Here is a 14,805-nt window from a genome sequence, read left to right as displayed (position 1 = left end):
ATTTGCCTCAGTATCCTTTGTTTGAGAAACGTGTGGTAGGCCGGAAACGAAGAAATGTGACCAATACTGGGGAGGTTGTAGCAAAAAGACGAAAAGTCGATGAACCTGAAATTATAAGCAGAAACAAAAAGGATTCTGTTGAAGATGTTGTTGGTTTTCAATTTGAAAACAGTTCTGGTGTCAACTGCTATGCTAATGTAGTGGTTAATGTTTTGTTTTCTCTACAAAATGTAAAAGAAGAGATTGTGGTCAATTCTGATAAAAGATTTTGCAGTTTGTTAAATTCTGTGTTAGAGAAATGTAGCACTGATAGAACAAACATAGAAAGTGTGTCTGAAATTCGAAATCTGTTAGACAGATGTTCAGGCCAAACACAATTCTCTCAAAATAGTCAGCAAGATTGTCAGGAGTTTTTAATGTATATGCTTGATGTATTGCATGCTGAAGGTGTAGATGTAGATCACCTGTTTGGGCTTTCTTATCAATGGCAGCATGACTGCGAGAACTGTAGGGTATCAAGTAGTACTAGTGTAGACTCAGAAAGATTTATATATTTAACTTTGCCAGACAGTAAATCAGTCTCTTTTAATAAGCTAGTAAAAGCAGCTGATCACAATATGGAGTGTAGGCAATGTAAATCTGAAATGATGTCCACATTATTTATACGAACATATGGCCAGTATGTCATTTTAATGTTCCAACGATGTAGGCCTGATGGAACAAAATTGACAACTTTAATTAAAATTTTTGTGGCTTCACAGTTGTCAATATCAGGAAGGACTTTTGTAACTGTAGCAATTATATATCATGATGGTCCTTCAATAACATCAGGACATTATACAGCTTATTTAAAGTGTAGAAATGGCTGGTCATTCTGCAATGATTCTGTTTTAATTTTCAAAAAAAAATTGCCATATGACCTTAAAAACTCTTACCTGGTGTTTTTAAAACCAAAATTTTAGGGAAAGAATCTCGGGATGTGCTCTGAGGAATTTCAAGAAGTTCTCATGGCTCCTACACTATTTGGCCTTGAGGATAAGTGTAGTACAGAGACATAACTTTTTACCATAACACTGGACGTTATTGAGAAATACGTGCACTTTGAATGAGTTCAGAAAAACTATTTCTTTTTATAAGCTAATTGAAGCAGTCAATCAAAACATGGAGTAGAGGGAATGTAAGTCTGCAATGCTGTCTACTGTTTTACATTGCTTTGTGATTAAAAGTGATGTAGAGAATTAAATAATTGTACTAGTCATAAAGGTAGTGTAAGTCTGCTTCATAGTAAGCAGTATCAGTGTTATAGGAAATGTAGAACATGATTGAGCAAGAAGGGGAAGATATTACTAGTCCAGGATTGTGTAAATGATCTTCAACATTTTAATTCTGAAAGTTGCGGAAATGCGAAAAGACGGGATTGGCTAACAAGAAATCCAAGAGTTATACATGGCTCTGACAAGATTTGGCCTTGTGGAATCTTGTGGTAGAGAGCAAGAAGTCATTTATTGTATGTAACATGTTTTTGAAAACGATGGAGGTTTTCTTTCAGAAAGTGGCGGGTTGAAAGTAATAACAGCACAACAGAGTGTAAGCTGTTCATAGGACATCCTTGGCCGTCATGGAAAGTAAGTTAACTTTAAGGAGTTCTGAATTCTGATTTGTAATGTTGTACGGGTTTTTTAAACACAATCATTTTGATTGTGTTTTTTTTTCCCGCTGTTATATGATGAATACCTTCAAGTCACTGTTTTAGTGAAATTTGATACATTCTGAGAACAGCAAAAATAAACCATTTAACATGTATAATTAATTCTGTTCTGTTTGCATTTATGATATACATGTAGAACTGTGTAGGAGGCATGGAGAAGGTGAGGCTTCTGTAAGTGTCAAAGTTGTTGCATACAGTGCTCATATTCTACGTAGTCTTTTATATTTCATTACTTTCACTGTTTCTGACTGATCTAAAAATTTTTTTTAAAAAAGAACAGTAAGTATAAGGGAAGGAAACAGACAGTTATGTTAAAAGAAACACAGCTATAGGGAATAAACTAGGGATACTGTTACCCGCAATCCTCTGCTGATGATGTCACTGAGCATGTCATGAATGATGTAATATATGACATCATCAGCAGTGGATTACGGGTAATGGTATCTCTAGTTTACTCCCCTATAGCTGTCTTTCTTTTAACATAACTGTCTGTTTCCTTCCCTTATACTTACTGTTCTTTTTTAAAAAAAAAAAATTTTGGTTCGCTTCTGGTTCGCGTACCGGGGAGCGAACTGGGAAGCGAACTAAGAGAAATAGAGGTTGGCACAGTTGCAAATATTGTACCAATTTTTTAATAACGGGGAGGTAGTTCTGAAAAGAACTTTTTTTTAAATTGTTTTTGTTGTTTTATATTTTTTTTATTATTTTTCTGAACATTATTTTACTTTTTTTGAATTTTTCTGAACAGTTTTATATTTTTTTTGTTTTTTTTCGGAGGGGGCAACGAAAACGATTCATTGTAAAGGGCTCAACAGGAGCAAGAAAACAAAAAAAAAGAATTTATTGTTTGGGGAGTTTCGGACAAACATGAGCATGATTGTCAATAGCTCTGTTGATCAGAGTGATGCTACTTTCTCCATAGCAAATGAATCCACTGCAATGTACGCAGACTTGTTTTACTTCACGAAATCTCGTTTGTATATTTGGCACCATCTCCCTGCCCTCTGATCCCGTTACTTCCGGTACAACAGATCTTCTGGCCATAATAGGGAGATTATCTAGGTCGTCCTGTTCCTCTTCTTCCTCTTCTTGCTGAATTATAACTTTAGCAGGTGGTCCACTCTTCCTTGGATGTGGTGGAGGTGGTGGGGAAGCACCAGCTGAAGCTAGTAAAGAAGCCATTGCTCACTGGTAACAAAGGGTCTTTCTCTCACAATGATGAAAGTCAGAGTGAGGAAAGAAGGAGGGATTTTCACCATTTGGGAAAAAAAATAGTTCTCAACCAATGAAAAGTGTTCATTTTAGATCATATGACCTAGTCTTACATCATTAGGAAACCGAAAGTGAAATGAACCAATAAAAAGTGTTATTACCAAGTCACATGACCTGCTGTGTTTACGTTACGCGCTTTGCAGGGCCTCCCGGTTTGCTTCCAGAAACCTGTGCTTTGCGACTCGGTAAGCGTACGAGTTCGCTAACGTAGCACGTCATATGACGTATCACGCGACAACGCGAAACGTCATGCGGACGGGAGGCGTCACGATGTTGTTTTCTAACGCGGCAGTTGCGGTAAAGAAACGTTTACCGGCTCGCGGTCTATTTCGCGGCATCAAGGTCAGCTAACGGGAAGCTTCCCGATTCGCAAAGCGGGAACGAAGAAAAAAAAATATTAAAAAAAAAAGTTATTAATAAACATATAAAATATATTGTTGGATTTAAAGAAGAATACATTTTACAGCTACAGATATTAGCTGTTAAAAAACCAATGAAATTCACTGAAAAAACCATAGGTTATAGACCATATATAGTTAGGAATTAGCATTTACAAAACCTTGAAAATTCACTGAAAAAACCATAGGTTATAGACCATATATAGTTAGGAATTAGCATTTACAAAACCTTATTTTACTCACACAAAACCATTGAAATTCCATATATAGTTAGTTGCACTAACTATATATTGCGCACCCGCAATCCACTGCTGATGATGTCACATATTACATCATTCATGACATGGTCAGTGACATCACTGATGACATCACTGATGACATCTCAAATGACATCACTGATGACATCACTGATGACATCATCCATTGACTGTGTGTTTCTGTAAAGTTTAAATATGTTTTACATATTGAAAAATGAGTAGATGTAGAAGTGCCTAAATAAAAGATTTAGTAGGTGCGTGACTGACTTTATGAATGAGTAAGTGATTAAATGTGTCTCACTGAGTGCATGGGTTAGTGACTAAACTGTCTTAATTTGTGCATCATTATGTCTGTTGTTCTGTAAAGTGCTGCATGTGTTGATCAGTAGCTATATGAGTAACTATATGGGTTATTGATTGATTGTCCAAGTATTTGTATGGGAGACTGAGTGTGTGTGTGGCTGGCTGGGAGATGTCTGACTCTGTGCAGATCAATGTGTTCTTGTATCAATGATTGTATAAGAGAGTAAGTATGTGTTAGTATGTTTGAAAATGTAAGGTACTCTATGTTTAACTGTATAGATTAGAAAATGGAAGTGTGATTGATTCTTTACAGGACTGACTAGGTGTGTGAGTAACTCCATGGATCAGTGGCAGAGTGTGAGTGTCTGTATAGGTGTATGAGTGCATATGATAGTGTTGTAAAGATGAGTGATTGTATGTATGAATGATTGTATGGGTGAATGAGTGAATGTGTGTGTAGACGAAGGAATCAGTGAGTGCGTATGTAGTAACTAGTATTGGTGTGTCAATGGTTTAAAAAATTATATTCTGTATTTAACACTGGGTGTAACAGAGGTTATATTAAAGTGTGAGGAGATGCATTGTATTGTCACATGAATGATATCATCAGTGATGTGACCATTGATGTGAAATGAGATGTCATCAGTGATGTCATTTGAGATGTCATCAGTGATGTCATCAGGGATGTCATTTGAGATGTTATCAGTGATGTCATTTGAGATGTCATCAGTGATGTCATCAGTGATGTCATTTGAGATGTCATCAGTGATGTCATCAGTGATGTCACTGACCATGTCATGAATGATGTAATATGTGACATCATCAGCAGTGGATTGCGGGTGCGCAATATATAGTTAGTGCAACTAACTATATATGGAATTTCAATGGTTTTGTGTGAGTAAAATAAGGTTTTGTAAATGCTAATTCCTAACTATATATGGTCTATAACCTATGGTTTTTCAGTGAATAGTGAATATATATATATATATATATATATATATATATATATATATATATATATATATATATATATATATATATATATATATATGTCCACAAATCTCCTCCTGAAAGAAGAAAAGGCCACAGCAGGGGAAATGTTGGAAACACCTTTATTCCAGAACCGATGGCAAAATGAAGTTCAAAACACCTGCTGTGGCGAATGCATTTCGGCGTCCTTTGCCTTCTTCAGCGCCATGGGTGTAACAGTCAGAGAGCAGGTGAGTATCCCAGAGTTAAATGTCCTGCCCCGCCCTGCTTCTGAAAGCACTGCTCCGCCCCTTCAGGTTCAATCCTATCGCCTTAACCTCCATGTGGACGCCTCATGAACAGCGCCTACAGGTCCCAGCATACACTTCTTCATGCCGGTAGGAAATGCGTGGGGGGAATCAGTGCCACATAGAGCCCCAATGTCCATAAGTCCCGAAATTGAGTGCCTCCTTGCGTCCCCAACCGCGTCAACCACCTTACCGCAGGATTCCTATAAGCGGGGGCAAGGTTAACAGTGTCACCTCGCCCAGCGTGATGGCAGTGACATCAACACCGCTCCTTCTCGTCCCGGGCTTGGGGGTGGGCTTTGGTCATTCCTGTACCCAGGATTCCAAAAAGACACCGAAGTGTAGACCAGCGAAACCAAAGCCTCTTGGAAATGCGGGAGCCTTTTGAGCGCGACACTGGAAATCGCGCAAAATTGATGTCCACAAATCTCCTCCTGAAAGAAGAAAAGGCCACAGCAGGGGAAACGTTGGAAACACCTTTATTCCAGAACAGATGGCAAAATGAAGTTCAAAACACCTGCTGTGGCGAATGCATTTTGGCGTCCTTTGCCTTCTTCAGCGCCATGGGTGTAACAGTCAGAGAGCAGGTGAGTATCCCAGAGTTAAATGTCCTGCCCCGCCCTGCTTCTGAAAGCACTGCTCCGCCCCTTCAGGTTCAATCCTATCGCCTTAACCTCCATGTGGACGCCTCATGAACAGCGCCTACAGGTCCCAGCATACACTTCTTCATGCCGGTAGGAAATGTGTGGGGGGAATCAGTGCCACATAGAGCCCCAATGTCCATAAGTCCCGAAATTGAGTGCCTCCTTGCGTCCCCAACCGCGTCAACCACCTTACCGCAGGATTCCTATAAGCGGGGGCAAGGTTAACAGTGTCACCTCGCCCAGCGTGATGGCAGTGACATCAACACCGCTCCTTCTCGTCCCGGGCTTGGGGGTGGGCTTTGGTCATTCCTGTACCCAGGATTCCAAAAAGACACCGAAGTGTAGACCAGCGAAACCAAAGCCTCTTGGAAATGCGGGGGCCTTTTGAGCGCGACACTGGAAATCGCGCAAAATTGATGTCCACAAATCTCCTCCTGAAAGAAGAAAAGGCCACAGCAGGGGAAACGTTGGAAACACCTTTATTCCAGAACAGATGGCAAAATGAAGTTCAAAACACCTGCTGTGGCGAATGCATTTCGGCGTCCTTTGCCTTCTTCAGCGCCATGGGTGTAACAGTCAGAGAGCAGGTGAGTATCCCAGAGTTAAATGTCCTGCCCCGCCCTGCTTCTGAAAGCACTGCTCCGCCCCTTCAGGTTCAATCCTATCGCCTTAACCTCCATGTGGACGCCTCATGAACAACGCCTACAGGTCCCAGCATACACTTCTTCATGCCGGTAGGAAATGCGTGGGGGGAATCAGTGCCACATAGAGTCCCAATGTCCATAAGTCCCGAAATTGAGTGCCTCCTTGCGTCCCCAACCGCGTCAACCACCTTATTTATTTATTTATTTATTTATTATAACACTTGTAGAGCGCGAACGAAGGCCCTTAGGCATCTCGGCGCTAGATAACTGAAATGTTTTCCCATAAAGACACCTAAAAACTGGAATGGTTCATCAGATGTTAAAAAGCCAGGTTTTAACGCTTTTTCGGAAAGACCAGAGGGAGGAGCTGGTCCTTATCGATAGAGGGAGTGTGTTCCACAGTCTTGGTGCAGCCACCAGAAATCGTCTGTCACCCCAGTTGACTGTTTTAGTGCGGGGGACCACCAGATCAAGGGAGCTAGAGGATCGCAGTGTTCTAGACGGACAGTAGGGGATTAAGTTCTGGGTGAAGAACGCTGGTCCGGCATTGTGTAAGGCCTTGTATATCAAGCACAGTGCCTTAAACTTTATCCTCTTTTTTACCGGAAGCCAATGAAGTTGTCTTATAGTTGGTGAGACCGGTTGAAATTTCGGAATACGCCCTAGTAGCCTTGCCGCTGCATTTTGTATAGCCTGCATTTTGGCAAGCACTCTCTCCTGAGCACCCAGAAACAAGGCGTTACAGTAATCTAGGGTGGAGAGGACCAGAGCGCTCACCAGGGTTTTAGCAAGATGTTCAGGCAAAAAGGGCATGATTTTCTTGATGAGCCGAAGTTTGTAGAAGGCAGAAGAGGAGATCTGGTTGGCATGAGGTAGGAAATTCAAACGGTTGTCAAACATGACACCCAGATTCCTAACTTTGTCAACTGGGTCTGGAGGCTGGCCCATGGACGAGGGCCACCATGAAGAGGACCACTCTGGGGAGAGATTGCCGAAGACTACCACTTCAGATTTCTCGGAATTTAATTTCAAGCAGTTGTGGGCCATCCAACTGCTGATTGCCTGCATGCCCTGAGTAAGCATGTTAGCTCTTTGTGGCCCATCGTTCTTGACCGCTAGGACCAATTGGGTGTCATCAGCGTAGGACGTCAGGCTCATCCCGTGTGCCCTGATGACTTTGGCAAGGTCCGACACATAAATATTAAAGAGTGTCGGACTGAGGGATGAGCCCTGAGGAACTCCACAAGGTAGTGACAAGGGAGAGGATTCAAAAGGTCCCACGGTGACAATCTGGGTCCTATTAGCCAAGAAAGAGGCAATAAGATTTTTGGCATTGCCTCGGATGCCCATTTTCTCGACACGGTCGACCAGGATAACATGGTCGACCGTGTCGAAGGCTGCCGATAGGTCCAGTAGAATCAGGATGGCCGAACCTCCTGCATCCCGGATGGATCTAATATCATCCGCCGCCTTGACCAGAGCGGTCTCAGTGCCATGACATCGGCGAAAGCCAAACTGCGAATCATCCAGCTTTTTATTCTCCTCTATAAAGAAGGAGAGTTGGGTATTCATGGTTTTTTCCGCTATTTTCGCCAAGAGTGGCAAGCTGGCAATAGGCCGATAACTTTTAGGTTCTTCTTTATCTAGATTAGGTTTCTTAAGGAGCGGTTTTATAATTGTTCTCTTGAGGATATCCGGAAAGATACCCGTAGAGAACATGGAATTGCAAATCTCTGTTATGGATGTAAAAACTACATCCATGATGGGCCGTATGACCTTCAACGGGCACGGGTCCAGAGCCGATCCTGATTTAATGGAAGCTATAGTGTCTAGTACCTGTGGGCCTGTGACATCACTGAACTGGTGAAAAACAGGTCCATCTAGCTGAACCAAGGCATCGTGAGAGCTAATGGTAGTATTAGCAAAGATTCGATAAATGTCGTCAACCTTGCTAAAGAAAAACTTAGACAAAGCATCACAGATCATTTGAGACGGAGGGGGAGTAAGATCAACAGAGGAGCCGGCAAGCTGTTTGGTAGTTTCATATAGACATTTGTTGGAGTTTTGTGCAGATTCAATTTTTTGGCAGTAGTACATTTTCTTGGCTTCTATAATGAGATATTTGTATGAGGCCACTGACTCTTTGTACAGGACTTTTGACTCCTGAGAGTAGTCTTTCCTCCAGTGTCTCTCTCTGTTACGGCACTGTTGTTTTTGTTTGCGTAAAACATCCGTATACCATGGGGCCGAAGGGGTGGATCTGTTCCGTGAGCGTTGCTTAACGGGAACCAGATCCTTGGCTGCTGAACTTACCCAGTTGTTGAATTGGGAAGTAGCAGTATTAGGGTCAATAGATAACAAGGGAGTGGTAGCTGTAAGGAGATTTTTAAACCTACATTCATCCATATTCTCCCAAGCCAGATATGATTGACGAGGGATAGAATTCGAATGATTGGATGGAGGGTCACGTATTTGTATCGCTGTCAGAATGAGATGATGATCAGACCAGGTTAACGGGAGTATTTGAGTAGCTTGAAAACCTGTAGCATTGGTAAAGATGCCGTCTAATATGTGACCTCCATCATGCGTGGGGGCGTGAACCAGGGGGGCAAGGCCAAATGTAGATAGATCAGTTAATAATGTTGCTGAATCAGGGTTGTCAAGGTCGTCAAAATGGAAATTAAAATCACCCAAAATGGTGAAGGGATTGTCTAATGCAGATACTTCCAGCGTCGACCTAAATGCATCGATAAAATCAGTTCTTGGCCCTGGGGGGCGATAGAGGAGAATCCCTCTTAAAGTGTAGGAAGGAGATATTTTAATAGCAAACTCAATAGCTTCACAAAAAATCTGTGGGATTATAGTGAACCTTACAGTGTAAGTGTCACGGGCAATAATGGCGATACCACCTCCCTTTTTCTTAATTTGCCTATCTAGCCTGTGGGTAGTATATCCCAACGGAACAGCTATGACTAAGTCTGGATCGGAAGCTTGGCCCATCCAAGTTTCGGTCATAAATAAAAGGTCAATCTTGTAATCTTGGATTAAATCATGAATGTCCTGGCTGTGTTTGCCCAGTGAACGGACGTTCGTGAGAGCTATAACATGGGGTTTCAGGATGTGGGGCTTACCTTACCGCAGGATTCCTATAAGCGGGGGCAAGGTTAACAGTGTCACCTCGCCCAGCGTGATGGCAGTGACATCAACACCGCTCCTTCTCGTCCCGGGCTTGGGGGTGGGCTTTGGTCATTCCTGTACCCAGGATTCCAAAAAGACACCGAAGTGTAGACCAGCGAAACCAAAGCCTCTTGGAAATGCGGGGGCCTTTTGAGCGCGACACTGGAAATCGCGCAAAATTGATGTCCACAAATCTCCTCCTGAAAGAAGAAAAGGCCACAGCAGGGGAAACGTTGGAAACACCTTTATTCCAGAACAGATGGCAAAATGAAGTTCAAAACACCTGCTGTGGCGAATGCATTTCGGCGTCCTTTGCCTTCTTCAGCGCCATGGGTGTAACAGTCAGAGAGCAGGTGAGTATCCCAGAGTTAAATGTCCTGCCCCGCCCTGCTTCTGAAAGCACTGCTCCGCCCCTTCAGGTTCAATCCTATCGCCTTAAGCTCCATGTGGACGCCTCATGAACAGCGCCTACAGGTCCCAGCATACACTTCTTCATGCCGGTAGGAAATGCGTGGGGGGAATCAGTGCCACATAGACCCCCAATGTCCATAAGTCCCGAAATTGAGTGCCTCCTATATATATATATATTACCTACTGGCGATAGCCAGTAGGTATATATAGTTAGGATTGTTTTCCATAGGGAAATCGCAACATTCTATTGGGAATAACTTTGGCGCCGGTTGAGGAATCTTCCTGAAATTTTCCTTAACTTTGCCTCGCGGCGCTCCGGTCCTTCCCTGAAAGTTTGGGGGGATTCGTCAAGCGGGGGCCGAGATAAAAGGGGGGTCCCAAAACGTGTTTTCCCCATGTTAATTTTCATAGGGCGTTTGGACTCACTTTTAGCCCGAACAGCTGAATGGTTTTCCACCAAAGTTGGCAAAATTGTAGGGACTGGTAGCCCGATGTGCCTTTGCTATGTCTCAAGATATGTGCTCCAGTGGTTTTTACGAAAATTAACTTTGAAAAAATATATATTGGGCTACATTGGGCTATATATATGTTAGAGCCCAAATGTAGCCCAATGTAGCCCAATGTAGCCCAATGTAGCCCAAAGATGGCCACCAGAGACAAAAAAAACAAATGTAGCCCAAATATCAGCCAGATGTAGCCCAACTATAGCCCAATGCAAGAATGTCCCAGAGTGTTCTAAAGAACAACTAGAGCGCTAACAGTCTTACTTATGACAACGTATGGCACACCTGAAGTCATCTTGATTGGAATAAAGTGTTAACACTTAAAACATTTAATTTGCAAAGGAACAAAATGAGGGGGTTCATTTTGCCATAGAAATTATGATTAGTGCTGAAGAAAGAAAAATTAGGGCACATTTTGAGTGACTTCTCAAATCCCCTTATATTTCATTAAAAAAATTCTGATATGCAGTCTCCCAAGATGGCCACCAGAGACAAAAGAGCCTGTGCTTAAAAACTCTGTTAGCAAAGCAGGCATTTGAGATTTAAAAAACGTTTTAATATATAAAAACGTTATCCGCTAATAGAATTAGCATTTAAAAAACCTTGCGAATTCAATGAAAAAACCATAGGTTTCAGGCCTTATATAGTTAGGAATTAGCATTTAAAAAACCTTGCGAATTCACTGAAAAAACCATAGGTTTCAAGCCTTATATAGTTAGGAATTAGCATTTAAAAAACCTTTGAAATTCACTTGAAAAACCATAGGTTTCAGGCCTTATATAGTTAGGAATTAGCATTTAAAAAAACCTTGCAAATTCACTGGAAAAACCATAGGTTTCAGGCCTTATATAGTTAGGAATTAGCATTTAAAAAACCTTTGAAATTCATTGAAAAAACCATAGGTTTCAGGCCTTATATAGTTAGGAATTAGCATTTAAAAAACCTTGCAAATTCACTGAAAAAACCATAGGTTTCAGGCCTTATATAGTTAGGAATTAGCATTTAAAAAACCTTTGAAATTCACTGAAAAAACAATAGGTTTCAGGAGTTATATAGTTAGGAATTAGCTTTTAAAAAACCTTTGAAATTCACTCAAAAAACTATAAGTTTTAGTGGTGTTATAGTTAGCTGGGCATTTTACTCATACAAAACCATTGAAATTGCTCCTATATAGTTAGTTGTACTAACTATATTTCGCGCACGCGCAATCCACTGCTGATGATGTCACATATTAGATCATTCATGACATGGTCAGTGACATCACTGATGACATCTCAAATGACATCATCCACGTGACAATCACATACACCTTTTCAACACTATTACAATTTTTCATCACTCTTTGTAAAATACAGAGTATCATATTTAAATCCATTGTCACAGCAATACAAGTATCTAAAAATCCACTTAGTGATTCATAGATGTATACACACATCTAATCACTTACCTATGGATTCACTCATACATGCTGTCAATGAACAATAGAACACTATCAAAAATACTTATACATCTATATCGACATTAAACAACAGCACGCATCCTATTCACATATGAAGTCATCCTACTCACTTATGCAAACAATGGATCATACTTACATATTTACTTAGCAAAACACTTGTACAAAGCTTAGAATTGTGCTCCTGAAGCGGAAGCCGGGAGCGAGGCACTTCTTTTAAAACTCATTGTCACAGATTTACTTGTGTTATTTTAAAAATTCAGACTGTCACAGATTACTTGTGCATTTTTAAATCACTCACTTGGAACTAGCAGTCAGTCACAGCGGAGCCAGTGCTGACGCTGCACGGCAAACTCCAATACTCCTTCGCGCCCTCGCCACGAGCAGAGGCCACGCCCCCTTTTTAGTCCACGCCCCCAAGCCGACTCCTACAAAAGACGCCGATTCAGGGTGCCAGGCAAAGCTTAGAATTGTGCTCCTGAGGCGGAAGCCGGGAGCGAGGCACTTCTTTTAAAACTCATTGTCACAGATTTACTTGTGTTATTTTAAAAATTCAGACTGTCACAGATTACTTGTGCATTTTTAAATCACTCACTTGGAACTAGCAGTCAGTCACAGCGGAGCCAGCGCTGACGCTGCACGGCAAACTCCAATACTCCTTCGCGCCCTCGCCACGAGCAGAGGCCCGCACCCTTTTTAGGCCACGCCCCCAAGCCGACTCCTACAAAAGACGCCGATTCAGGGCGCCAGGCAAAGCTTAGAATTGTGCTCCTGAGGCGGAAGCCGGGAGCGAGGCACTTCTTTTAAAACTCATTGTCACAGATTTACTTGTGCTATTTTAAAAATTCAGACTGTCACAGATTACTTGTGCATTTTTAAATCACTCACTTGGAACTAGCAGTCAGTCACAGCGGAGCCAGCGCTGACGCTGCACGGCAAACTCCAATACTCCTTCGTGCCCTCGCCACGAGCAGAGGCCACGCCCCCTTTTTAGGCCACGCCCCCAAACCGATCCACATCCCCGCAGTGGTATAAACCATGTGCATATTCCGGTCGCGCAGCGGGCGAGCGCAGCGGGCGCGACGTTTGCGCGCCGAAGTCGCGCCTAAGGCAAGCCCGTCTGCGCCCGTCCACGACCGACCGGGGGCAGGGGCCACCCCCCCTGCTCATCCAATATGCCAGCCCATCACCTACCACCCACAGTTCCTACACCAATTGAACCGGACAGTCAGTTCACCCTGTCTACACGCGTGGGACCCGTCCATCGAGCACCCTGCTTGTAATCAGTGTGGATTTCATTTTACCCATAGCACAAAGAAACTCACATCAATTTTGATGTTACTGCTCAACTGCCGCTCACTTCCCAAACACTCCACGGAAATCGCCTTATTGTTGGAGGAAAACAGCCCGGATGTTCTTTTCGCCACAGAAACATGGCTTCAGGAACACTCTGAACCCGATCTGGTTCAAGCGCTCCCACCTGGTTATCAACTACTTCGCCTAGACCGTAAAAAGGGTATTGGCGGTGGCCTGGCAGTAATCCACAAATCAGACTACGTTGTTACTAGCACCCCTATAAATTTTCCGGACTGTGAATGCCTTCCGTTTTTTATAAAACTCAACGCCACACATACCTTTTCGGGTATACTTATATACCGTCTGCCAGGACCACAAGGACAGTTTCTCTCGGATCTTGCCTCAATAGCGGCAAACCTAGCTCTGCCAACTTTACTATTTTAGGCGATCTCAACATCCATCTAGACAACCCAAATGACCCCATAGCCAGAGAACTTTCCTCTAGCCTAATCGCTCTCGAATTACAGCAACGCGTTACTGGGCCCACCCACCAAAAAGGACACCTCCTAGACCCGGTCTTTAGCAACTGCGAAAACCTCCATGTTGGAACTCCCTCCCCCCTCCCTTGGTCTGACCATTTCCTCATCCCACTCACCTGGACCCTGCCCCCTCACCTCCCCCCAAACCCCCAACAACTCAACGCTCCCGCAATTGCTCCAAACTCCCTCTAACTGAGTGGCAGGATCTTCTTCAAGGCACTAAACCCATTAACACCTCCGATCCCACCTTAGACAATGAAAACTATAACAACTGGATCAGCAGTGCCCTAGACACAGTTCTACCACTCAAAAACTTCCATCCCAAAAGAGGCAATCCTACAGCCCCGTGGTATACGAGCGATTTACGCAAGGACAAACGGGTCTGTAAACGACTCGAGAGGAAATGGCGCATCAGCTACCTTCCAGCAGACAAGGTAAGCTATCGAACGGCGATTAAAAACTACAAAGCCAACATCCATCTAGCTCAGGCTAAATACTTTGAACTCAAGATTGAGAAGGCAGCCTCCAAACCCAGGGAGATTTATCAGATAGCTAAATCCCTCTTGCATCTTCCTGAGGTCCTAAGGCAATACTATAATACTCAAACCCACTGCGAGGAAATAGCCGAGTTTTTCCACCAAAAAATAGAAACCATTAACTCCTCGTTTCCCCCCACCGTCACCCAAATCGCAGACCCCGTTGAAATAGACCACATGGCGGTTCCCCCCTGCACTCTTAATAGTTTCCCCCCACTAGAACTCACCAAACTGGAACTACTCATGAGCCAGGTCAAATCCGGATCGCCCACTGACCCAGCTCCTCCTAGTGCTCTCACTCAGATAACTCATCTGATTTCGCCCACCATACAAGACCTGCTCAACTCCTCCATCCAGTCTGGCATCGTTCCACCTCCATGGAAA

This window comes from Lissotriton helveticus, chromosome 1_1 (genome assembly GCF_964261635.1).
Source record: "Lissotriton helveticus chromosome 1_1, aLisHel1.1, whole genome shotgun sequence".
Classification (NCBI taxonomy): Eukaryota; Metazoa; Chordata; class Amphibia; order Caudata; family Salamandridae; genus Lissotriton; species Lissotriton helveticus.
Note: the sequence above shows the minus strand (reverse complement) of the source record.